This window comes from Pygocentrus nattereri, chromosome 22 (assembly GCF_015220715.1).
Source record: "Pygocentrus nattereri isolate fPygNat1 chromosome 22, fPygNat1.pri, whole genome shotgun sequence".
Taxonomy (NCBI): Eukaryota; Metazoa; Chordata; class Actinopteri; order Characiformes; family Serrasalmidae; genus Pygocentrus; species Pygocentrus nattereri.
Genome location: NC_051232.1, coordinates 24238749 through 24264708, shown reverse-complemented (window position 1 = coordinate 24264708; position 25960 = coordinate 24238749). Strand labels below are relative to the sequence as shown.

Here is a 25960-nt window from a genome sequence, read left to right as displayed (position 1 = left end):
ACAGTATAGAAGGCAGAGGTGTTAACCACTACACTATCCCAACCACTATCCCTCAGCATATGCCTGATTCTCTCCAGGTAAACTGTATTTGTTAGCTTTGCAAGCCACTGTCTCATTGAAGGCCTTTCCAGAATCTGAGAATACATTTCTTAGCATTGAATAAGCCAAAGGAAATGAGTTGCTGCTGATCTGACCTTAACAGAGTTTCAGACACTTCTACTAAAGTGGTCTTATATTTGGCCAACAAGGGGTAGAAATTATCTTGGAAGATGGGAGAATACTTGATACTAATGCTTGAATTTCTAGGTAGCGGTCTGAAATAAATGTCAGCCTACAAAGACATTTTGTCAATTGTGTTCTTAGTATTGCATTCAAAATCCTTGGGGGAGCTCAGACAGATTCAGCAAGAGGCTCAATTGTTTATGTAAACAATAGAGGTGACAAATGGAACAGCCTTGTCTCGTACCTCTGTGCAGCTTGACTAGATAATATTCTACTATTGTAGCAGAGGGATTTGTATAGAACAGCTCCAAGAAGGGAAATTGTCCCCAACAACAAACCTTTTTAAGTCTCCAAATAATGATTTTCAAGTTCTGTCTGCAGGCCTTAAACGTCTCCCAAACAAAGCTGGTGACATGGCAGGTTGATCATTACTGTAAAAGAAAAACATAACTTCTTGATGCAGATACGCACAGAAAGCTGAGTCTGTAAGCAGAGTCTGTAAGCAGTTTCAGGCCTGAGCCCCCAAATAACCTGTGCTTTTGCTACATCTTGCAATCTCAGAAGGTTACAGGACCAAGATTGTGTGTAATGACTTTTTTATTATATTTAATATAGTAGGTATAAATTGAGCATCAATTAGAACATAGTCAAGTCGTGTACAGACATCATGGACTGAACAGAATGAATATTCTCTGCCAGTAGGATTAAGGCTTTTCCACACATGAAACATGTTCAAATTATTTATAAATGTCCTCAAAAATTCACTGGAGGTAGAAGTATACTTGCGGATTTATCCGGGTGCTGGTCTAGGGCACAACTGAAGTCACCCTATTCATCAGATCAGAATTTGAAATATCAGGTGTTGTATTTAAAACCTTTTAGTCAAGACTGTCATAATTTGGCCCAGACATTCAGTCATGTCATGGGTAAAGAGAGGTCTGCCCTGCCTGTCCACAATTGATGAGTGATAGTTAAATGGAACTCCTTTGTGAATAATAACTCTGTATAAGTTATACCCTGCAATCTAACATGAAAATCTTCCTTAAGGTGTGATTCTTTTAGAAGGATTGTATCTGATGATAAAGATTTCATTGAACAAGAATCCCCCATCCTAACTGGTCCCTCTCTCACATCCTAACAATCTCCCCCTTCTTACTGGATAATCAGATGCTGGTTTCCATTCTAATTTTATCTGCTCATCTCCGTTCAAGTAATTAACATTTGCTTATTGCTTTTTTTTCCTGTTTAATTTCTTTCTGATATGTTAATTAAAGCATGAGGATTGCTTCTTTTCGCTTTGGAAATTCTATACTATTTTAGATGAAGAGTCCATCAAAAAAAGAAAAATTCAGTGATTTTGGTGACGTATACCAGATCCATTGGCCAGCTGTATTTGTTTCATTTTCTACTTAATATTTTGCCATGACCTACATTCAAAATATACCAACCCAAAATAAGCACTGAATACTTACTCAAAAATAATTCGAAATAAAAAAGTTTTAGGTAGATTTCTATTTAAAACTTCCTATTTGCTTGACCTAGACACCAGGATTATTTTCTTTTTGTGGAACCGCTGGCCCATAGACTGTTGTTGGGGAAGGGGGTCAGAACCGCTCACTATGTTGCACTGCATGCTGGGGACTGTAGTGCATCTCAGAGTGAAATGAGCTAACAGTAGAAAGTTAAAGTAATGTGTGACGGGCCTGACTTGCAGTGGTGGACAGTAACTAAGTAAATGTAATTCGTTACTGTAAAGTCGTTTTTTTGTGTATCTGTTTTTCCATTCTGGGCAACTTTTTACTTTCACTCCACTACATTTCAAAATCAAATAACTTACTTTTAACTCCACTACATTTTGAGAAATCTGTCCTTCCTTTTGGTTTCTGTGTGTATAAAAACATACTATGTCTAAATGAAAGAAGTGTGAAGCAAGAACACCAATCAGAGGCTATTGGTCTGGTCCTTTTATACTTCAGTTTAAGTATCAATGCTTTTACTGGTGTGTGAGTTGTTTCTAAGGCTTATGGTTACTTAGCGGTTACTGTCGCTAAAATAGGCTATGTGGTTGTTAATGATAATGGGCATCAGATTAACCCAGTCATACCTAGATCTATTTATTTACTGAACAAAGTCTTTTTACGTATATCTTTACAGTTTTTTCCATTTGGTTAAATTAGCTCTTTAACAGGGGGCAGACACGCACTCATAATTCCAACGGAAATTTAACGGATGGGTCGAGCCGCAGCCGTTTATTCTGCTAAAGCTGAGGCAAATGATGTTTAGCTTTTCTCCCTGAGTTTTTCTTAGAAGTATTATCTTGAGGCTTAACAATAGACTTAAATAATAATATAATAATGTGACCTTAATCAGGTCATGTTCACGTGTATTGACCTGCTTTACCGTTCCGCTGGCCAGCTAGCCTAGCTAGCACAGTTCGTAAGGAGATAATGCCTGTAAAGTATGGTAATACTTTTTGGTTAGCCAGTGTAGTTGTGCTGTCACTGAAGTCTAATAGCGAACGTGATGGGAGTAGTTAGTTTGCTGTTAAACTATGGTAGCTTTGTAACAGCTACGTTAACTAACATAACTTGCCTAACTAACATTAATCTAAAATTAGCACGTTAGCTTCAGTGAGTGGCGTAAGGTAACGGTTGCTAGGCAACCTAAGCCAGAATGCAGCTAATTAGCATGTAGCCTGCAGGCTACGGTGTAAATTACTCCCTTTATCACCTGTTTTTAATGAACCTATGTCTCAGCTGAAGAAGGAACACTGGGATTAAAACCTAATGGATTGTGCTTTCTAACTGGAGTTGGTTTAATGTAATGGTTTTCAGCACAGACCGCTAGTTTTCTGTATATTATTTAGTTAGCTAACTACTTGGGAGCCAAATGCCTTTGGTCAGCCATTGGTCACCTGATAAATCAGCTGGATTCCTTTACCTACGTAGTGATATTAACCTATTAACGGATTACAAAACCTTTAGGAACAAACTAAAACAATGACTTTCTATGGCGTTTTTCAGCCGTACTTTTGACATTTTGCCCGTGCCGGTGTTTCCCCAGAATGACAGCATAGAGCCATGGGTAGTTGTAAGTAGTCGAGCTGTATTTTACATTTCAGTAGGTCTCAGCAAAATATTCTGCTGTGTTCGTAGCTATTGTGTTTGTATGACTGCCTCACAAAAGTTTCACCGTCTATCATCTAAGATTTCCTTGTAGGGGGAATGAGGGGTGATTCAAAAGGTTTTTAACGCGACCAGCAGATGGCGCCCTCCGCGCTTTCTTTTTCTATGTCTAACACTCTCTTACAGGGGGTACTCCGAGATGCTTTGGGCGTTTATGGCATTGTAGAGAGTTGGTTTGATTTTTTTCCCAAGTAAGTCAGGCCGAGAACCACGAAGCCAATCAAACTTACTACAATAAGGAGTTGATACTCTGTACTGTACTCTGTATGATGGTCTGTAAATGGCATATAACTTAGTAATTAAGTGCAAACCGTTTCAGCGTGTAAGCAGATCACTGACATTGACTGCTGTTCTGTCTGTCTGTTGGCATGAAGGAGAAGTGGAGAAGCCGATGGAATGTTACAAACATCAGTAAAACTGCCCCAGATGTTTAGGGCAGAACACGGACCTCCAGCGGCACGCGGTGCTTGAAAAGGGTACTGCAGCCAGCAGAAGACCTTAAATGAGTTGGCTAGAAGACACATGCAGCAGTGAGAGACCACAGCACAGCAGCGCAGCAACAGGCGGTGAGTTAGCGAACACAGAGCAGCGTGAGTGAGTGGAAGCGACGGAAACACGTCGATTGGGTGTTAAAATTGAAGTTTGCTTTCTTCCCCATTCAGCAAGCGCTTGTGGTTTGGGTGTCCGTTTTTGACGTGGTAGAGCAGAGCCAAGACCAGCCTGCGCCGCTAAACAGACTCAAAGAGGCTTGAATTTCTGCTTTGCTGCTATTTCCACTCGTCAGCAACTGATATCCGACTTTGGTGTGCTCGTTTATTCACTGGACGAGATTCCTGCATTGCGCTTGCCTGAGCTGGCCAAACTTTCAAGGTAAGCCATGCAGGCTTGTGAGTGAGTATCCGCTGAGGAGGTGTCATGCGTTTGACTGGTGTGTGTGTGTGTGTGTGTGTGTGGATGCTGGGTAATGCTGCCTCGTCAAAAGGACGCAGCGTATGGTTGGGTAGCAGAAGCAGAAGCATTCCTTTACGCGTTGTTCTTTGTTTATTTGTTTGCTTTACGGCGCAGCTTTCGATCGATTTTGATAGTGCGCGCACACGCGTCGCGCCTGCGCCAAGTACTAATATCTGCGCAAAAGAGAGCGAGAGTGCGCGTGTCTCTCTCACGCCTGCACACTCAAATGTGTGCATTTACGCACTGACGCGTCTTCACGCCCATCGCAAGTTTGGTTAGTGAGATTTGTAGCTCATGTCCACGCTGTGCGTTTGCTAGGTTGCACCAGAGCAACGCCTGAAGTGTAGCCAGACGCAGCGCTGAACATCTGCCAGTGCTTGTGCATGAGCTCACAGTCCATAAAAATCCAGATTCGAGGCCGAACCATCTGTTGCACCAAACCTGCAGCAGATGATCTCCATCCTTTACCTCTTCAGCACTGGCCAGTTTAGTCATTTATGATTCTGAAAGGCAGTGTAGTACATAATAGCCCGAAGCGTCTGCGTGCTCAGTCTGAGGGAAGATGCCAAAAGATGCCCCTCTTGCATCATGCCATTGGTTAACATCTGTAGTACATCCTGAAGTGCTACAACTTCTCATTACGTTGTGAGGTATTTTTGCCAGCCTTGTTAATCATGTCAGCAGTTAAAATGAAAGAACACAGCTGTAGCTGGGCCATGGGTAGGTCACGCTTCAAGCTTTATTGTCTTATGCATAGTATTCTTACCTTCCTAATCCTTGGGTCACAAAAAAGAAAGGAAAGACATAAGTAATAAAAGTTGCTGACCAAACAGTATGAAAGTTACATGTGCAGCATTATACAAAGAGCAGAGAACAGCAGTCGTACAGTGACAGAGGGCAGCAGACATGAAATGCACCGTGCATTGTTTTAAATAACAATATAATGACAGCAGCCATCCATCCATATCTAAAATATACACACAATGTTGCTTTGGGTATATAAAAGTACCAGACCCCTTAAAAACAACACAACAGCAGTGTGTGTGTTTTAGAGCTTTTTAGAGTTTGTGTTCATAGTCGAAAGTCCAGTAACACTGAATAGATATAACACATAAGACGAGAATTGCAAAGATTTCTTGCAGTAAGGGTGACTACTGTTTATAACTGGCTCTGTCGAACCCCTTTCACACAACTTGACCATTGCATATGTTCCCCTTCACTTGCTTTCTGTGCAGTCTAGACTGCAAGATATGGATCAAAACAGTGTAGATTTTCAGTGCCAAGGTGCTGGCCAACTGTGTTTCCTTGGAGACAGGCGGGGGGGAGTCAGGGGAGGCTCATTCAGTTTTGTATTGATTGGTCCCCATTTCATTAGGGCCTCCGAAGTCACCCAAAATAAGGAGCGTAGAGGAGGTGGATTCCTTATAATGCACATACAGCCTCTGGGGAGATCAGAAAAGGCTCTGTGGGATCAGTTCTGCTTCATGATTTTGAATAGGGTGGTGTCCAATCCTGTAGAGCTAAATGTAGCTACATGTGCGTCTGTAGGTGGCCATTTAACATTGCACCATCTCTTTTTTTTCTTTCTAAACGACATTTTAAGGCTACCCTGTTTTTTTTTTTAATGGGTTTAGTCTTTCATTTTTTTTATTACAGTGTGAGCAAGGTAAGGAAAAGGACAAACATTTTGATTGCATTGTTTACAAACACAGATAAGGTAAACTAAGCAGTAAGAGTACCAACATATCTTTCTTCACATCATTACAGGCTGGTGTACCACATATGGATAAAGGACAGTCTGGGGTAAATTGCAGTGCCAGTGATGAATTACCATTGAAACTTCATTGTAGTCTAGGCCTAGGTTTACTTTGGGTCATAGAAACTGTCCTTAGTTGTTGTGTCTCAAGCACTTGTTTACGAGAAAAAAATTATGTTGGGAATAGTGTGTGGAAATTTAAAACTCTGTGTTTTATGGAGGTCTTTTATTTACTGTCTTCCATGGAAATCACTGACAGTGAACAAAACTAAGTACCTGGGTTCATCGTATTGGAGTAAAGTGGATGAGGAACAAGGGCTTATGCAATGTACGCACCCACGCTCAAGCGACTCTGGTTTTTTCCTTAGTTACAGTTTCCCACAGGATTTTATGGGACTGTGGTGGGTGGGTTGTATGGGTATGAATGGTGATGATACAGCAAAAAAATGTTGTAAAGAACAATTTCACAAATGGTCAAAACAAAAATTGACTAGAGCATACATAGCACAAAGTTTAAAACAGTGGTGGTCACTTTAACTTGATTAATTAACATCATATGAAGAGCCAACTTGCTCCTACGAGCATACGCATGACATAATCTCGTGTTTGCAGCTGTTTTGGCTGCGGCAAAAAAAACTTAACACAGAATAACATTCCAGAACTCGCTCAAATATTACAATAGCTCTGTTTAGAGCATTCTGTTGTGTTTGGAAGGTGTGTTAGCACCAATGATTTCAACTTTTCCTGTCACAAATTCAGCTGCGTACTGTTTTAAAGTGAGGAGGCAAGAGTCAGACACTGACAGGAACGTTTCCCAACTAAGCTACTCTTATGTTAATGTTATCAGTAATAACATGTGCATTGACTTTATCTGTTAGCTATTTTGCATTGATAGCAATAAGATTATGCTTGTACTAATGGATAACTGTAGTGGGTACCGTACTTACCTCAAATCAAATGGTGTCCTCAAAATACATCTCACCTGTAGCCAGGGGACAAGATGCAATTTTTGGTGCTATGTTTAAGATAATAGAATAGTTTGTAGTAATACTCTGTATTTGAGAGCTTGTATTTCTCTTAGCTGAAACAGTCTGAAGGATATAAGTAGATCTCTGTATTATCAAGATGCTTGACCACATAAACTGAGGAAATATAGAATGCATTGAATCTTGACCTCAGGAGTGGGAGTCATATCGAACCTAAAAATTTGTGTGACACCCCTAACGAGTGCCTCTTTGCCTTTGCATCAGGAAAATTTATCAGTTTTTAGTTTAGTAATTACAGATTGTAAGTTTAACAATACACATGTGAAATATAGTGGGAATGTGGCTCTGGATGGCAGTCATACTCATAATCACCTTTTCTGTTGTCCCTTTTTTGACTGAGTGTGTTTGTCGTCTGTGAATTATAAGTGTTAACTTTTAACTTTGATCATCTTTGAGCCTCCATGTCTCAGCGGAGCAGGGATCACGGCTAAATCTGAACCTGCTCTTATCTGAGGCTCACAGGAATCTGCCTCTAATGTTAACATCGGCCCTTAACCAAATCTCCTATGTTTTCTGCAGATGAGCTTAAATGTGTTTTAGTTCTTAGAACTGTAGTATATCCTCTGAAAGCCTTGGAGAGAAAAAGTCTCTTTAATGGGGTTTGTGACCCCTGACCTATGGCTAGGACTGCCGATAATGATTTATATAGATGTTGTTTTGTGTAAACAGCCTTTTCAAAAACCATTTTAGACAATTCCAATTGGAGAGTGCATCATGGGTATCCGCTTTTGAAAATATTGAGATATTGAGATGTAGAAGATATAGTAGTTTTGCCTAACCCCTAAGCATGGTCCTAAATCAGCTAGGACATCAATAAGGCACTTCGAGGTCTTAATGAAATTGAGTCCCATCTCGGTAAATCAGTTTATGTGTTTAATCTGCTGTTTTACTAAGAGACAGTGTACTTTTATTAACAGAAAGTTTTATTAAGTGTAGTTCTACATTCAGATTGTACTTTTTCAGATATTTGCAGAAAGAAATTTGTATCAGAGTTTCCATTATGCAGTCTTTGGCTTGGTGGTAATCAGATTCTGGGGCAGAGCTGGTCATGGTATTACATAAAACAATCAATTTATCGATTGCTCCTCTGTTACCGAGACAAACTTTTTCAAGCACAGAGGCTGTATAGAACGGTGTTAAGCATACATACATGTATTTCATGTCTCACACATTAGCAAAACTGAGCTTTCCCTTGCAGCCCCTTGTAATAGACACAACAGCTGCCTGCGAATGCATTGTAGAGTCTCGTTTTTAATTGGAGCTTTTTTTAGTGACTCATTCATGCTGAACAAACAAATCTGGTTCAGGAGGGAGCACTGTGGCTTGGCCAGTGCAGAAAGGAAAAATCCTACCGGCACGCAAGAGAACGAGGCACAGACAGGCAGACATAAAGAAAGAGGTGTCTGCTAACAAAAGAAGGCAATTACTGCAAGCTATATTGCACAGACAAGGGACGTGATTGGCACAGAACGTGTGATTTAGTGAGTCCCCATAATGCTGGAGAAATAGTGAAGTGTGTATAAGCGCAGCCAGTCAGCTGCCTTCTAATTGCCTTACATTTACCACAACATTGAGAGACTTCAGCTGTAAAATTGAGGGAAACATGGTAATGCACAGGTACAATATGCTTTGGTACTGCTCTTCTTACTTGTGGTCATTGGGACACCTTGACACATCCTAAACAGGGTGGTGTGTTACATTACACTATATGGTATATGTGGTGGCATCTTCTGTATGTTTTTGTGTTATTGCTACAATGCAGTGACTTGCCTCATCAAAGCTAGTGCCTCACTGGGGACCCATTAAGAGTCTTTGTCTTTGATTAAGTTCTTTATGCCTGAAGGAAAAGTAATGAAAAACTGTAGTATGTCCACCCACATTTTGCATAGTCTTCCCTCAGTTGCATATGCATGAGGTAGATAAGTGCCTATTGCCAGATCTGACACAAAAGACACAGCACATTGGGAGAGAGACTGAAAGGCAGAGGCATGCAAGGACAAACTGACCTAGGAAAGGAATACATGTAAGGGGACAGCGAGTTAAAGATATCCGAAATGGAATTAGTATGTTACTGTTCCTGAAAGTAAGAGCACATTTGCTGATGGACCTCCTGCCCTTCCTGTCCTTCTATATGATAGATGACGAACTAGACCATTTCATGGAGGTCAGGTCTGGCTTGAACCGCAGGGTAAAATCATTCATGACCTCACTGCTATTGAGCTGCAACGTGAGGACGAGGGCCCACTGAATGACTCGCATCTCGCTTCAAAAATGAGCGGTTAGGAGAGAATTGTCGCCTTGTAAAAGCACATAAGTTCACTTCTACAACGACCGTGCTAACTGGTAAACCATTACTTGACATGTTTTACAGGAGATGTTGATTAGCCATTTCAGCATCTTGCAAGTTGATTGGCTCAGTGACTTAATTAGAAAAGAGAGCCTTGAAAGAGTCTGTGCTGGTGTGTGGAAAAAGCTCCAGAGTGAGTCATTTGGGAGAGGCTGAGAGACGGAAGGATTGGATAGCACCTGCACACAGCAGGCTTATGTTAATATTAGCAAGTCTGTAAAAATGCTTGGCATTCCATGCGATCAAATTATGCAAGTGGTCTCATGAAAAAGCTGCTAGTATCCACATGTCTCGCTTTACATATGGGAACGAGTCACTGATAGAAGGAAAGAGAAGGAGAGAGAGAGAGAGAGAGAGAGAGAGAGACAGAGAGAGAAAAATGAGCCGACATGCAAATGTTGCCAGGCTATGTTTAGGATTTTCTCCTTCCTGATCCTCTGCATCGAGCTACGGCCTTATCTCTGGCATCATCACAGTCAAAACACGGGAAGCTGGGCTTGACCTCTGACTTTGTCAAGGCCTGTGTTGAAAAGACGGATAAACAGGAAGCTGTTGGTTCTACTGCTAAGCGTAATGAATGTGTTTCAGGATGACTCACATCTGCTTTAGAGCTGACATGCTGGTAGGATCTCTGGGATCTCTAATCTAAATAGGAGTCACGTGAGACAGCAACAGTGAATGTGTGAGTAAAGGTATCCCGCTGTGGGATACTTGGAAAGGGCATGAATTAAGGTTAGTTTCTTTAGATGTGTTGTTTGCTCTAGATGCTTTTCCCGTTTTATTAAACCTTGCATTGTATGGCTGCTGTGAAAAAGGGACAATGCTTAGGTTTATTTGGGCTTTATTCATAATCACATTAACATTTTAATGTCCATCTATGTACAGACCATTAATATAGTAAGCAAATGCTACAATGAGAGAAGAAAATGTAAGAGATGGTAGACATTATAAACAATATATGGAAACGTGTCATATGGGCATACGTTGGGTTACCAGAGATGATTGGAGACGTACCAGTACAACATATTGCATCTAAAGCAAGGTATAAGTCTCACTGTTAGTGGTTGTGGTTTTCTCATTGGCCTATAGGGACTAGAAAGTAGCAGCATTTGCATTTCTGGTTTAATGATTGGCTGGTTTCAGTGTGCTCATTCATAGCAAGTGAAAGTTTTGTGAGTATAACCAGACAAAGAAGCATCTGATAGAGAAGAGAGAGAGAGTAATCTCCCTTCAGTCTGTCTCTGAGGCCATTGCTTCCTCTCTCACTCTCTCTCTTGCTCTACCTCCTGTATCATTTTTGAATTGTAGGAAGAGTTGGCATTCCTCCAACACTGACACTTCTTCTCTGTCTCGCTCTCCTTTTCTTTTTAAGCATTTGCCTTTTCTCTCAATGTACCAACTAAAATTCCTGGGCAGGAAGGATAACTGTAACAGAGAACAACAAAATTGATCTTCCCCTGCAGCTCTGCGCCTCTGACTACACTGCTTGCTATAAGTGAGGTCATGTCTGAGAAGTGGAGGTAAGAGATGCCGGAGGGGGTAGCCCAGTCAGATCAGTGGAGCTCAGAAGGGTTCCAAAGCTTCATTTGACTTCATTTTTTGCACCATCACCTTGCCTCGCTCTTTCGTTCCGTTCCTGTCTGTTACTCCTTTCCTTCACTCTCGCTTTTACACACACTCACACACGCATAACATGACATCCGGCATTTGTTATGCCCTCAATTTTTTTTCAAATCTGCAAAAGAACAGAGGCAGAACAGGAAACATCTGCCCAATTGAAAATAAAAATGAGAAGAAAACAGTGACACAGATATGGTTGATTGTTTCCTTTAGCTTCATGTGAAGCAAATTACATGTTTCTTTCTCTTTACACAACATTCTCATAGGGCTGGGCAATGTGTTGATATGTTATTGCTGTCAGGATAAGTTGTATCTTGTGGGTATTGTCAGTGTAATTAAAGGCTGTTAAGACGTCATGATTTTAAATCCCAAAGATGCTGAAAGTCCTGAATACAATATAGTGATACACAGTGTGTGAAAAGTTGAACTTTAACTTTCATAGTTTTTCATACCAGTTTTTGTGAAACTGCTGTCTTTCTGGTGCATTTTGTATTTTTCCAACTTCAGAAACTTAATGAAAAAAGTAACTGTTTATTTGGAAGTTACTTACATAGGCACTTAATGACATGCATATGTATTCAATTACATAATTAAAAGCAATACTTGTGTTTTTGCGAACAGCTTATGTCACCTTACACAAAAGCCTTCAAGTCAGTACAAGCCCTTATATCAAATATCATTTACTTCATGAAACACTTTCATTTAAAAAATGGTGATGTAAATTGTTCATTAAAAAAAAACAAAGATTGCATGCAATGCGTATGTGCATTACAAAGTTGCTACGTAGGTAGGCATCTTGTGTATAATTCCTCCAGTGCAGTATTACACATGCTTGCACATACACATCCACACATGTGTACACACAGTGTGCTTGCTGAGTCAATTCCCTGCTCCAGGGAAGAGTCTAATCTGGGTAAGCTAGTTCCTCTGTGTCCGTGAGATATGGCAGGGAGAGACAGGCGTAGGAAGCCCCCATACACACATTCACATACTCACTCCTCCAAGACTAAATTAGCTACCATCAGAAGCAAGAAATTGTAAAGGTCCAAATTAGCCTTAAACAGAAGGCTGAAGCACAAACAAATGCGTGCCTGTCCTTACAGATACACGAGTGCTGCTACCAGTTGTGTTCCACATAATCTATAAATTGTGTTTTCGAACTACTGCAGATAGAAGAGTAAAAAATTCCCATGCCACTTATTTTTTCATGACTACCTTCTTGTTTACATAATCCCTAGATCAACCCAAATTTAAAGAAGGCTACGTTTACACTGCAGGTAAAAGTGGACCAGGTCTGATCTTTTTCTCCGTATGTGACACAGATGTGTCGTCTGTTTGGCAGTGTGAACAGCAAAAATGTATTGAGTCAGACATTTTCAATTCCGATTTGATACACTTTCATATGTGGTACTGAAATCTAATGCGGCAAAGCCAGACTTTTACATCAGTCCAACTCGACATTCGTCATAATTTCACGCTGCTGAGGCTTATAAACATTTAGGCCGATGTTTCTGTACCACAAAATTAGAAGAGACTCATCGCATCCGTTCTGTGTTCGAGGACGTTTCGAACGAAATGGCTGATCGCAGCCAGAGTAGACCAAGGCTGCAGCGACAAAAAAGTTTAAAGAGTCTGAGGACACGAACCAAAAAAGTGGCTGTGGCAGAATCATGTGTCTTTTTAAAGCGAATTCGAACACATTCTCGAACACATGAGAATGAGAACAAATTATAAAATGTGTATTACGTAGGGATTTTACTTCTCTTCCTCATGAGAGTGCACCAGTTTTTTTTAAGATGTTTTTAATGTGCGTGTTAGGAAGTATATAAACATTACACGTCTGTTAATGTGTGGTACTTGGTTTTCAGGCTGTGTTACAGGCTGTGTTAACACTAATCAAACCTCCTGCATTTTACATATCATAAAACATATTGTACACTGCTCAGAAAAATAAAGGGAACACTCAAATAACACATCCTAGATCTGAATGAATGAAATATTCTCATTGAATACTTTGTTCTGTACAAAGTTGAATGTGCTGACAACAAAATCACACAAAAATCATCAATGGAAATCAAATTTATTAACCAATGGAGGCCTGGATTTGGAGTCACACACAAAATTAAAGTGGAAAAACACACGACAGGCTGATCCCACTTTGATGTAATGTCCTTAAAACAAGTCAAAATGAGGCTCAGTATTGTGTGTGGCCTCCACGTGCCTGTATGACCTCCCTACAACGCCTGGGCATGCTCCTGATGAGGTGGCGGATGGTCTCCTGAGGGATCTCCTCCCAGACCTGTACTGAAGCATCCTGGATGGAGCGAGAAATGATGTCCCAGATGTGCTCAATCGGATTCAGGTCTGGGGAACGGGCGGGCCAGTCCATAGCTTCAATGCCTTCATCTTGCAGGAACTGCTGACACACTCCAGCCACATGAGGTCTAGCATTGTCCTGCATTAGGAGAAACCCAGGGCCAACCGCTCCAGCATATGGTCTCACAAGAGGTCTGAGGATCTCATCTCGGTACCTAATGGCAGTCAGGCTACCGCTGGCGAGCACATGGAGGGCTGTGCGGCCCTCCAAAGAAATGCCACCCCACACCATTACTGACCCACTGCCAAACCGGTCATGCTGAAGGATGTTGCAGGCAGCAGATCGCTCTCCATGGCGTCTCCAGACTCTGTCTGCACAACCCCCATCTGTGGACGTTGGGCCCTCATACCATCCTCATGGAGTCGGTTTCTAACCGTTTGTGCAGACACATGCACATTTGTGGCCTGCTGGAGGTCATTTTGCAGGGCTCTGGCAGTGCTCCTCCTGTTCCTCCTTGCACAAAGGCAGAGGTAGCGGTCCTACTGCTGGGTTGTTGCCCTCCTACGGCCTCCTCCACGTCTCCTGGTGTACTGGCCTGTCTCCTGGTAGCGCCTCCAGCCTCTGGACACTACGCTGACAGACACAGCAAACCTTCTTGCCACAGCTCACATTGATGTGCCATCCTGGATGAGCTGCACTCCCTGAGCCACTTGTGTGGGTTGTAGAGTCCGTCTCATGCTACCATGAGTGTGAAAGCACCACCAACATTCAAAAGTGACCAAAACATCAGCCAGAAACCACAGTGGTCTGTGGTCACCACTTGCAGAACCACTCCTTTATTGAGTGTGTCTTGCTAATTGCCAATAATTTCCACCTATTGTCTATTCCATTTGCACAACAGCTGTGAAATTGATTGTCAATCAGTGTTGCTTTCACAGAGGTTTGATTTACTTGGAGTTATATTGTGTTGTTTAAGTGTTCCCTTTATTTTTTTGAGCAGTGTATTTTGTCTAATTGGTGATCTAAGGATTTCAGACTGTTCATGATTTGGCTGTATAATGTAGAGCAAAGGAATGATGTCGTAGGTAATAGACTAATAGAGAGAGACCAGTTGTTGCGCTCAATTTTGAGCTAGACTGCTGCTGCCAGAGCAGTTATTAACACTATCCCAAAATCACGAGTGATTGATTTGGCATACACGTGTGTGTATGCCAAAGTGGGATGTGGTGGCAGTTGTTAGCTGAATGGATGCTTCTCCCTGTTCTGCTGAGTATGATGTCCACCCAGCATTAGTATTGATTCTTTGTCTAATTAGTGTTTGTATTTGCTACATCCCATATGAGGCTAATGTGGCCTATTTTAGAGTCTCAATCACCACACATTCATTGACTAGTGGATCTTTTCTTTTGCAAAGTTCAAAATGAGTAGTGATTCTGATGAAATGTGTCTGTGGTTGTTTATACTGTATCTGTAGTAGGGCTGGGTGATAAGATGATAATCATCATTGTATAACGTTCCTCGATAGAAATATACGATAAATGCTTGATATATTAGATCGTTCTCACATTTCCATGTTTAGCGACAGCCCTGGTGCTATTTTTTACTGCAAGGAAAGTGACACTACTCTGCTGTTGCCATGTGAGGGTGCACTTCAGAGTTTTTCGACATGATTAGAGACATGATGGGAGAGTGGGAGAAAGCTAGCTTCCAAGGCAAGCTGTTTTTAGCAGCTGGGTATCTTGAAGCAGCACTCTATCACTCTCACAACACAGCGAATTGATGTTACTGTAGATCAAACAAGACAAAAAAGCAGTGATTTCAGTTTAAACATACTTGAAAGGAGGATTCTGTTTGTGTAGTGTTAGAGAATCACACTGCAGTTAATACTTTTACACAGCGAGCATCAGATGTATTGCTGTTCATCCTTCAAACTACTGTGATAGAATAGAGAAATCCAAATCCCTGCTAGCTGGTGTTTGAATATGGTGATATGCTCTGACATGGATGTGCTAGGAGTAATTGCAGTAAGGTAGTGTGATCCATCTGACCTACAGAGCCAGCTAATATTTGCTGTTCGTATTTTTAGCGTTGTTGAGAAACTAAACATTTTCTCACTTGTAACCAGATTGCCTAGCACTCGTCACCAGACAGCTAAAAACATTTTTTCTTTCTTAAATTCTGAATATTATGAATGAATGCTTTTCCATTTGGTAGAAACAGCTAATCAGAAACTTTCTCGCAGTGGCTGTGTTTACATGCAAAGATATTTGCCACTCCAATTAAAGACATTCTGATTACAGATTAAGACTGGGGTGTGTATGTGCTCACTCTATTCAACAATCTGATGAAAATGTTGCACACTACAAGTAATCCGATCCAAAATGGTGCGCATGGGTGAATTAAAACTTAGAGTAAACGTTGACATGATGGTGAACCTCACATGAGGTCCAGTCAGTGTGAGATGAGTTTTCGGGTGGCGGGCTTGTTTCTAATTGCTTTAAACTGATGTCAGACTCAGAAAAATTTACTTATTAAAGAAGGGCAAGAGGAAGACGTTGTGTTCTGAGTCACATAAGCTGGATGCCCGTCCCACCGCCGTCTTTTAAAGATCATGCTATAAATCTTCGTGTCCTCTGCAGATTAGTGTCTGTTCCCGCCATGATAAACGTTATAAACTTTAGACAGAGCTGATTTATGAGTTCTCTGCTTTTGCTATGACTCAAAATTCTTGCTTATGTGCACCTGAATGAGATTTTTATGATGAGACTTCATTACCATTTGCATAAGAACGGGGAATTTCAAAGGAAATTTAGTGAGAAAAAGCAAGTTTCCAAAACTGAAGTTAAAAAACCATGCAAGACCTGGTAGAACACCGAAACAGACACCATGAGATAAAGTGCATAAAACTTTCATGTTTTTTGGAGATAACAAAAATCCACAGGTGTTTCTGCCACTCACTGTGATGGGCCTGAAAGGATGTGTAAAACCTCTTACTGAGAAATGGAATTGGAAAAAAAGCACATTTTCACTACACTGAAACCCTGAAGATGGGCGTCTGAGATACACAGTAACGTTTTACGACGTGATGAGTCTAAATTTAGAATTGGAAAAACTTTGTTTATGAGAAGCAGAAAATGCAACAGATGTCTAAGACAGAACTTCAGAAGTGTCTAAAAATATCTTTGCAGATTTCTTTGCAAAACTAACAGCCACCCGAAAATAATGGAAGTTAAAAATGTGTGTGTGTGTGTGTGTGAGAGAGAGTTCACATTCAGTAAAATGTGTGGGAGAGCTGTGTGCCATCTTCTGCTGAAAATACACTAATCTGAATGTAGGCGCTGTCAGACAGACAGCTGAAGTGACCGGTGTAAAGGCTAGTGTGGGCGAAAGGGGCATCTAGTAGAGTGATGGCATTTACTCTCACTATAGATTTTTCTGTAACTGCTAAAGAAAGAACTCACTCAACCTGCAGTTCATTTCTCTGCTCTGATAGCCTTATTGGGGCAGCCAGATGGAATAATCAATAGCTACATTGTCAATTGTGGCACATATACACACACGTGAACTCCCTCTCACATACACATGCACCAAAACCCTGGAAGGATCAATAGTGCTAGGTCTGTGTCACCAGGCAACAGAAGTTTTACTGCTACACAGCTTAGCGATCCTATACATGCTGTGTAAGAGGAACCGCATAAAAGAGAGAGAGAGGCAGAAGGGGCCTATAGGCACATGGCAGAAGACACAGTTGTTTACCAGGGGGAGAATTCACATTAGTGAATGTCAAAGGCAGAAGGAGAAGAGTGAGGCCGTAAAGGGTGAGAGAGTCAGAATGAGTAAAATGTTTTGTCCAGCTTAAGGTTGTGAAACTATTTTTCATCTGAGAAGTTCATGCTGTGACTAAGCAAACAGTAAACAAAGAACGGAGTTTGAAAGGACGAGGAAATGCTCCCCGTAGCGACGTGTCCTTGGTGTTGCCTGAATTACTGAAGGTTACACCGTGAGACACAACGACAACAGACTGGCTTTCGCTTGGCTCGACTGACCTGTCAACACAATGCTGATGCCATTTTCAGACGGATTGATTTTCCCCCAGGAGGGCAAACACTTGATCCTTTTGAATTGCTCACATACGCTCTCTTTATCACACACATACATTGCTTGCAAAGGTACAATTCTGAATATTATATATATTTTATATAATTCTGTACTGAGGCTTAATTACACGAGGGAGCAGATGTCCACATGTGGACAAGGTAGATACTGCCATCAACAGCGCCCTCCGGATAGTAACTGGTTGTCTGAAACCTACCCCTGCGTCCTACCTGCCAGTCCTTGCTGGAATCGCCCCAGCCAGTCTCAGATGGCATGCAGCTACCCTCACCCTGGCAAGAAAAGCCCAGAAGTATGACTGGCACATCCTGCACAAAGCCACAAAAACATCTGCTCCACCAGGCAGGCTCAAGTCTCGCCATCCCTACAACAAGAGATGCTACACTCTATTCTTGAGGACTTGTCCAGGGATACTTGGCTGGGACGTGGCAGACATGGGAGATGGCTGGGCCATACCACATCCAACAGTACATCAGGGACCTAGGAGGCGGTGTAAAAGAAGAAGACCTCACACACCACCTGTGGACCTTGCTGAACCGTTTACGCACTGGGGTCAGCCGCTTCAAGTCATCGCTGAAGAAGTGGGGCTGTCAGACATTGCAGCATGCGAGTGTGGCGAACCTGAACAGACTGCCGAACATATAATCACCGACTGCCCCCTATTCAGCCCACCCTCAGAAGCTGGCCTCTTTGACTTGGGACCAGCGACGAGGGCGTGGCTGCATGGCACTGAGTTGGCCATCTGATGATATACAAAAGAGAGAGAGAGACATACCACATACATTTGACCTTGTGCCTGTGACCGCAGCATACCAGTGCATCATTGAGACATGACAATTAAGACAATGATGACACTAAAACTGATCAACTGATTCATCTGCACTCCATGAAGAAAAATAGCTCCAATGTAAACAGCTACAAAGAAATACAACTAAATGCTGTATTGCATCATGTCACAAAAACCTGTACACTGTAAATGTCAAGTCAGAATGTGAACAAGGCTGCTCAAGGCTTTCTATACTTTTTGTATTTAAATGCAAAATCAGTCAGTAGTGTCAGTATCAGCAGGAGTAGCTGGTTAAAAAACTAACAGAAACTTAATTTTACAGCTGTAGATCTTTACTGGCATGTATGTGACCCTGGCCTCAGGCACTGGGCTTTCATATCCTTTTTTTAATGACTCTGCTGGAGCTCTTTTTCCCATCCTGAGTTACACAGAGTTGTTAGTATATTAGGCACGCTTTGTATCTACACTGTTTGGCCATTTTATCATAAACACTGACCATATGGGTGCACTTTTTAATGTTTACAGTTGCTGGATGTAGTTTATTGCTGCACAATGTATTAACTCACCCCTAGCCTACCACTGCAGACCATATATTTGAATATGCGGACAGCAGTTACACTGACATGAGAGTGGCATAGGTGTTTCAGCTTGATGTTTGACAGTAAAGGAGATCACGGTAGCTGCCTGTTTTTTTTTTTTTTAGTTTTTGTTTAGGTTATTGAACATGCAAGACTATAACATCTTGGTTTTGAGTGTTCCTAAGAGAGGATGTGCTAGGGTACACTGAGTACACAGCCAGCCCATCAGAGCTTGGACTAATGCATATTCTGACGTTACCTCTCTCTCTCTCTCTCTGTCTGCTTCCTGACTGTTCCTGCTCTCTGTTTCTCACTGTCTTCATGTATCTCTCTCTCTCTCTCTCTCTCTCTCTGATTCGGAGGGCTGTAATTGAGTGTGTCCGCCCACCTCTCTGCAGCACAGAGACAATAAGGGAAGGGGGCTTTGTTATACACATACAGTTGTGCGCACACACACACTACACACTACTGCAGTGCCTCCTCTCCATCACCACACAAAGAAGAGCCATAAAAAGAATGGTGCAGTGTGAGGGGGAGATGTGTATGAAGAAAAAAATGCTTGTATGTGTGTGTGTGCATGTGTGGTGGTATACAAGTGTGTTGACAGGGAAATTCACTCGAAAGAGGCCCCGAATGTTCTGTAATAACTCTTGCTAGGACGAAGCAATCTAAACGAAACAACATGCAAAATGCTCCTCAGTATATGGAGCTTCGAACAGGCCGGGATGGTCCTGCATCGGAGCGACGAGGTAGGTGCCGGACAGCCATTGCAACGATTTAATCTCCTGTTGCAACTTCTAGGTTTATACGCCGTGCATCTTCATGTGTCCGGCAGAAAACGGAGATCGCTTCCAGCATTGCATGTAATGCAATCGATTATGTCAAGGTACATGGTGTATTTATTAGTTCAGATTGCTTCATCCTTACGGGGGTTACAACAAATATTTGGGACCTATTTCAAGTGAATATCTCTGTATAGTGTGTGTGTGTGTGTGTGTGTGTGCGTGTGTATATATATATATACATATATATATATATATATATATATATATGTATATATATAGATTTTGTTAGCTCCCCCAGGAGTCTGTAACTGAAATACTGTAATTGAACTACAAAGTGCACCAATGTGGTAAGTAGAGCTTGGGGATGGGGCGTGTTTACCTCTGTGTTTCATCACCTCTTCTTTTAACAGCTTTCTGTAAGCATTTGAGAACTGAAGAGACAGACTGCTGCAGTTGTGAAAGTGAATTGTTGTGCCATTCTTGTTTGATATAGGATTTCAGCTGCTCAACAGTTTGGGGTCACCTTTGCCGTATATTTCATTTCATGATGCGCCAAATGTTCAGTAATGACAGGTCTGAATTGCAGGCAGGCCACCTTACCACCTGGACTACAGGGCAGTGCTGTTGTAATGCATGCACAAATGTACTTAAAAAGATCTCATCTGGATGGCAGCATATGTTGCCAAGATATGTATCTATCATTCAGCATTAATGACACCTTCACAGATGTGCACGTTGCCCTTGCCATGCTAATGCACCCATACCATCATGAATACTGGCTTTTGAACTGTGTACCAATAGCAAGTGGAGAGGTCTTTAGCCTAGAGGTCATTACCCATGATTTTGATTTGTTAGACCACAGGACACCTTTCCACTTCACTTCAATCCATTTTAAATGAGCTCATGCTCAGAGAAGGTGACAGCATTTCTGGATCCTGTTTACATGTGTTTTCACAGACAGTGGGTTTCAGAAGATCATGGCTAGCAAATACTGAGTTTTGATTTCTCCAGATTCTTTGATTTTTTTATGTTATGTTACACAGATGATGAAAAGCAAATACAGGCTTTAAATGATTTACACATCATTGAATTTTGGTTTTATTTAAACTTATCTGGAAATAGGATTGTATAAGTGTATATAAGTGTCTATAATACACTATATTGCCAAAAGTATCAAGTGTCACCCATCCAGATCATTGAATTCAGGTGTTCCAATCACTTCCATGGCCACAAGTGTATAAAACCAAGCACCTAGGCCTGCAGACTGCTTCTACAAACATTTGTGAAAGAATGGGTCGCTCTCAGGAGCTCAGTGAATGCCTGTGTGGTACTGTGATTGGACGCCACCTGTGCAACAAGTCCAGTCGTGAAATTTCCTCACTACTAAATATTCCACAGTCAACTGTGAATGGTATTATAACAAAGTGGAAGTGATTGGGAACGACAGCAACTCAGCCACAAAGAGGTAGGCCACGTAAAATGACAGCATGTTCAGCAAATGCTGCGGTGCAGTGTGCAGAGGTCACCAACTTTCTGCAGAGTCAATCACTACAGACCTCTGAACTTCATGTGGTCTTCAGATTAGCTCAAGAACAGTGCATAGAGAGCATGGAATGGGTTTCCATGTCTGAGCAGCTGTATCCAAGCCTTACATCAATGAGTGCAATGCAAAGCGTCGAATGCAGTGGTGTAAAGCACCACCACTGGATACAGTGGAGACGTGTTCTCTGGAGTGATGAATCACGCTTCTCCGTGTGGCAATCCAATGGACGAGTCTGGGTTTGACGGCTGCCAGGAGAACAGTACTTGTCTGACTGCATTGTGCCAGGTGTAAAGTTTGGTGGAGGGGGGATTATGGTGTGGGGTTGATTTTCAGGAGTTGGGCTCATCCCCTTAGGTCCAGTGAAAGGAACTCTTAATGCTTCAGCAGACCAAGAGATTTTGGACAATTTCATGCACACAACTTTCTGGGAACAGTTTGGGGACGGCTCCTTCCTGTTCCAACATAACTGCGCACTAGTGCACAAAGCAAGGTCCATAAAGACATAGATGAGCGAGTTTGGTGTGGAAGAACTTGACTGGCCTGCACAGAGTCCTGACCTCAACCCGATATAACACCTTTGGGATGAATTAGAGCGGAGACTGCAAGCCAGTCCTTCTCGTCCAACATCGGTGTCTGACCTCACAAATGCGCTTGAAGAATGTTCAAAAATCCCCATGAATGCACTCCTAAACCTTGTGGAAAGCCTTCCCAGAACAGTTAAAGCTGTTATAGCTGCAGAGGGTGGACCGAGGTCATATTGAACCATATTGACTATTAACAAGATAGCATTCCAAGTTCATATATGTGTGTAGGCAGATGATACAGAAAATATAGCATGTGTGTGTGTGTGTGTGTGTGTGTGTGTGTGTGCTGTAACAGCTGCACTTTGCCGTTCCTTTAGAGTAGTTCAGCTACAGACTGTAATCCATCTGTTGCTCTGCATACTTTTTTAGCTTCCTTTTAACCCACCACAGAGATACTGGTGTGGATGCTGGCATGTTAGTGTGTGTGTTGTACTGATATGAGTGGATCAGACACAGCAGTGCTGCTGAAGTTTTAAACACTGCACTCACTGTCCACTCTATTAGACACACCCACCTTGTTGGTCCACCTTGTAGATGTAAAGTCAGAGAGACAATAGCTCAGTAGTAGACGTTAGCTGTTGCTGCACAGTTTGTTTTGGTCTAGTCATTCATCATTCCTCACAAGACGATGCCCACAAGATGCTGTTGTTTGGAAAATTTTTTGTTGGTATTTTTTAAAACAGCTCAGTGTTCCCCAGTGACACCGAGGTGTTTAAAGACTACAGCGGCACTGCTGTGTCTGATCCACTCGTAGAGGTGCAACACCCAGAACCACACCTCCACATTGGTGTCACTGCAGTGCTGAAAAATATACACCACCCAAATAATACTTCCTCTGTAGCGGTCCATTGGGTGTCCTGAGTATTGAAGAACAGGGTAAAATGGTGCTAACAAAGTATGCCGAGAAGCAGATGGACTGTCTATAATTGTACAGACCTATGTTGTACGTGGAGCCGATAAAACGGGCAACAAGTATAGAAACGGGGAGTAAGTATAGAAACAGGTGATATTAATGTTTTGAGATATGTATTCAAATGCAAACATTTGAAACATGGGATTTTTTTGCTGATTGCCTAGGGTAACATGTATGTGTACAGCTGGGCTTTGTGTCTTACTGAGTCATTTTGACATTGGTGCATGTTCCTGTATATCTCTGTGTGCATGCATGTAAGGACCACATGAACCACATTCAGTTACTATAAACTCATACGCTGCATCTGACAGGCTGACATGTGAGTTGTCTAACACCGGTAGTGCTGCCCTTCAGCTACTGAATAACATGACACTTCACTTGTGTTGTTTGCTGTTTAATTACAACATAGTACATTAATTCAGAGGTCACTGAATTATTTAAAACAGTTACATTCTTTAAGCCGTTTACCGGTTGCTGCAGTTATATGTGCATGAATGGTGCATTTGGTGCATTTTTAACCCACATGACACAGTAAAATTGTGGTGAAGCTACTTGCTTGAAATACACATGATAACATAATGTGGTTGTTTTAATTTACTCTGGTGTGATTTAACTATATTCCATGTTGTGTGTGGGGCTGTTTCTATGGTTTCCTGCCCTGCAACTTACTAACATAAAATACAGAGAGCACAGTGCTTTGTTTTTAGTGTGTCTGCATGTGTGTGTGTGTGTGTGTGTGTGTGTGTGTGTGTGTGTGTGTGTGTCACTGTTTCTCTAATGCAGACAAAGCGCGGCAGCCTGATTAATGATATGTGTGCAGGAAATGGTGGATTGTGGTTTTTTGTGCTAGACGGTTATGACATGACAGTGTGTCGGTTATTTTGTGTATGTATGTGTGTGTTTTTCAATTTGCATATACTGTGGCCATCTGAAACCTTGATTTGGCCATGTGGATCTCTCTCCAAAAGTTTGGTCTCAGTGGGTCTGTCATAACATTTTATTAATGTTTTATGCACATGTTTTGTTTAGTTACAGTTCAAAAGTATTTGACAGTGATAGTCATGGTACGTTTAAAATGGCAACCTCAGTCTGAGAATATTTACATTTATGTGTTGCATTTACACTTACATTTATACACAGCTCTTTCTATACATAAACACCACTATCAGCCCCTAAAATTTATTCCAGATACCATTGATGGGGTCTGTATCGGTGTCTTTACCAGTTGTCATTGCATCCACAATTATGCACAAGAGAGTTGACAAAAGGTTTAGAGTTGATTCCAAATGTGACATTTATCTGTAGAGTCTGGCTGCAGATGTGCACTCTTAGACAGATGCACTCTCACCCCCAGTGATGTCACGTGCACGTGCACACTCTTCCACATTGACAGAAACAGCCCAACCGCACGATAACATTTAGTGGGTTCTGCTTAGCGATCTCAACACTCAATCCATTTTTCGCCCATAACACAGCCAGAGAATATTTAGGTACTATATTATTGGTACGACAACGTTAATATATGTTCAGAGTAGCTCTTGATGGCCAACACTACATGGCTCTTTGTTTTCACAGTGCTTAAAAAGCACTGTCGTGACAGAGCGTGCACTGACATCATTAACAGGCTGGTGGTGCATGTTAGGCTGAGGGTGCATGTCTGCTGCCAGAACCTTCTCACATTTACATGTGGAGTCGCTCAATATGAAGATCACAGAAGTAACACGGGCCACACTCGTGGAAAAGTAGTGAGTACATTCAAGCTTGTTCACCGGCACGTAGGCACGTATGTGTCAGAGATTTCTAGAAAAGAAAAGAAATAAACGAGAAAAGAGAAATTTTACCTTAAACACAAACAGCTGGTAAACATCAACAGAAAGTCCAGGTCAGTTTTTATTTAAAAAAATAAATAAAAAGCCTGTAGAGTTCTGTCACACAGTCTTATATTCAAACGAGACAAAGATTATCCTGTACCTGAATAATCGAAAGAGGAGATTTTGGAGAAAAAATAAACTGCTCTCCATTCAAAGCAAACAACCTCATCTGTGAAATAAAGTGGCGTTGACATGTATGCCTGTGAGCGGAACTGCCTCATTTGTCTTTAATGATAATAATAATAACTAATTCTGGCCGCAGCAATATGATAAATTCTGAAGTGAACAGCGTTTTCCAGCTCCTCAAATGTCAAAATGAAAAGAGCTGTGGTCATTTCCCTATATTTAAAAACATTGACAACCATAAACAATACAAAATTAGTTCCCCCAGTTTTCAGGACAGCTTACCCTAGGTTTAAACTCAGCTGACCTCGCAGTTAGAAATGTATGCTATGTTAGCTTTTGGCTTGTGAATTTTAAGTAATTAATATTACCTCTTCTCTCAAAAAAGTTGATTTAGGCTATCAAAATTTCTTAATTATTCTTTTAATGCTGTTAACATTTTATGGACTTTCCAACCATCAAATTATTCTACCTGTATTTTAATACAAGTCTGAAATTAGCTTCTTATTGGCCAGCTTCTTGTTCAGATTTTTCTATTCTATCTTAAACGGTGCAGAAGTTATTATAATGCCTGCAGACCTGACAACCTGCATGCAGTTTGCATAGCAGGTACGCATTTAGCGTGAAAGTGCAAGTTGCTCTATGCAAAAAGCATACCTGTCAGTTCATTTGTGCACCTGCAGTACTCAGATCTAACATCAAGAGGCAGCAGTGTCTAGCCTTCTGAAAAAACTGAAGAAGAGGTTGACCAATCATAGCATTGGGTTAATTCCCCCCAAATGTCAAGCGGGGTTGACAGATGCATAATGTCAGTCATTTGTATAGGCTGCAAATCAACAGCAACACAATGTTTTTTATCTCTCTAGTTCGCCCTCCTCACTCCGTCTTGCTGGTTCCACAAGTGAGGATGGTGCATTAGGTTCTTTCCTAAGGTAAACAAGGTGGTATGGATGTGAAATTGTGAATTTAGTTTAAGTTAATGCGCACTTGCCATTATTTTAACTTAAATAATGTTAGCTGAATGTCACGTAATTTGAAAGCTACCACGCATTTAAGTTGGCAGCGTAAGGCTAAATTATATCAGCTGTGTGTTGCAGTACGGTATGGTATTCATAATTGTTATTGCAGCCAAACCTGTAATTGTAATGAGCAGATCATGGCAGGATGAGAAAAGCAAGTGCATGTGCCTTGGAAATAACATTACGTACTAAAGTGTGAA

At 41.5% G+C, this 25960-nt stretch overlaps 1 protein-coding gene across 4 annotated transcripts in view; it reads left to right on the top strand.

Moving 5' to 3' along the window:
* The first annotated feature begins 3833 nt into the window (after positions 1-3833).
* LOC108427446 (RAS guanyl-releasing protein 2) overlaps positions 3834-25960 on the top strand; it is a 49813-nt gene continuing 27686 nt past the window's right edge. Inside the window, exons 1-2 of one of the 4 annotated variants that reach the window (XM_017697600.2) lie at positions 3834-3973; positions 4070-4277. The gene's annotated coding sequence lies outside the window, so the exon portion shown is untranslated. Of the gene's footprint in view, positions 3974-4069; positions 4278-19445; positions 19672-25960 lie in introns of those variants that run through there. The other 3 variants (XM_017697602.2, XM_037533001.1, XM_037533000.1) reach the window with 3 other exon arrangements.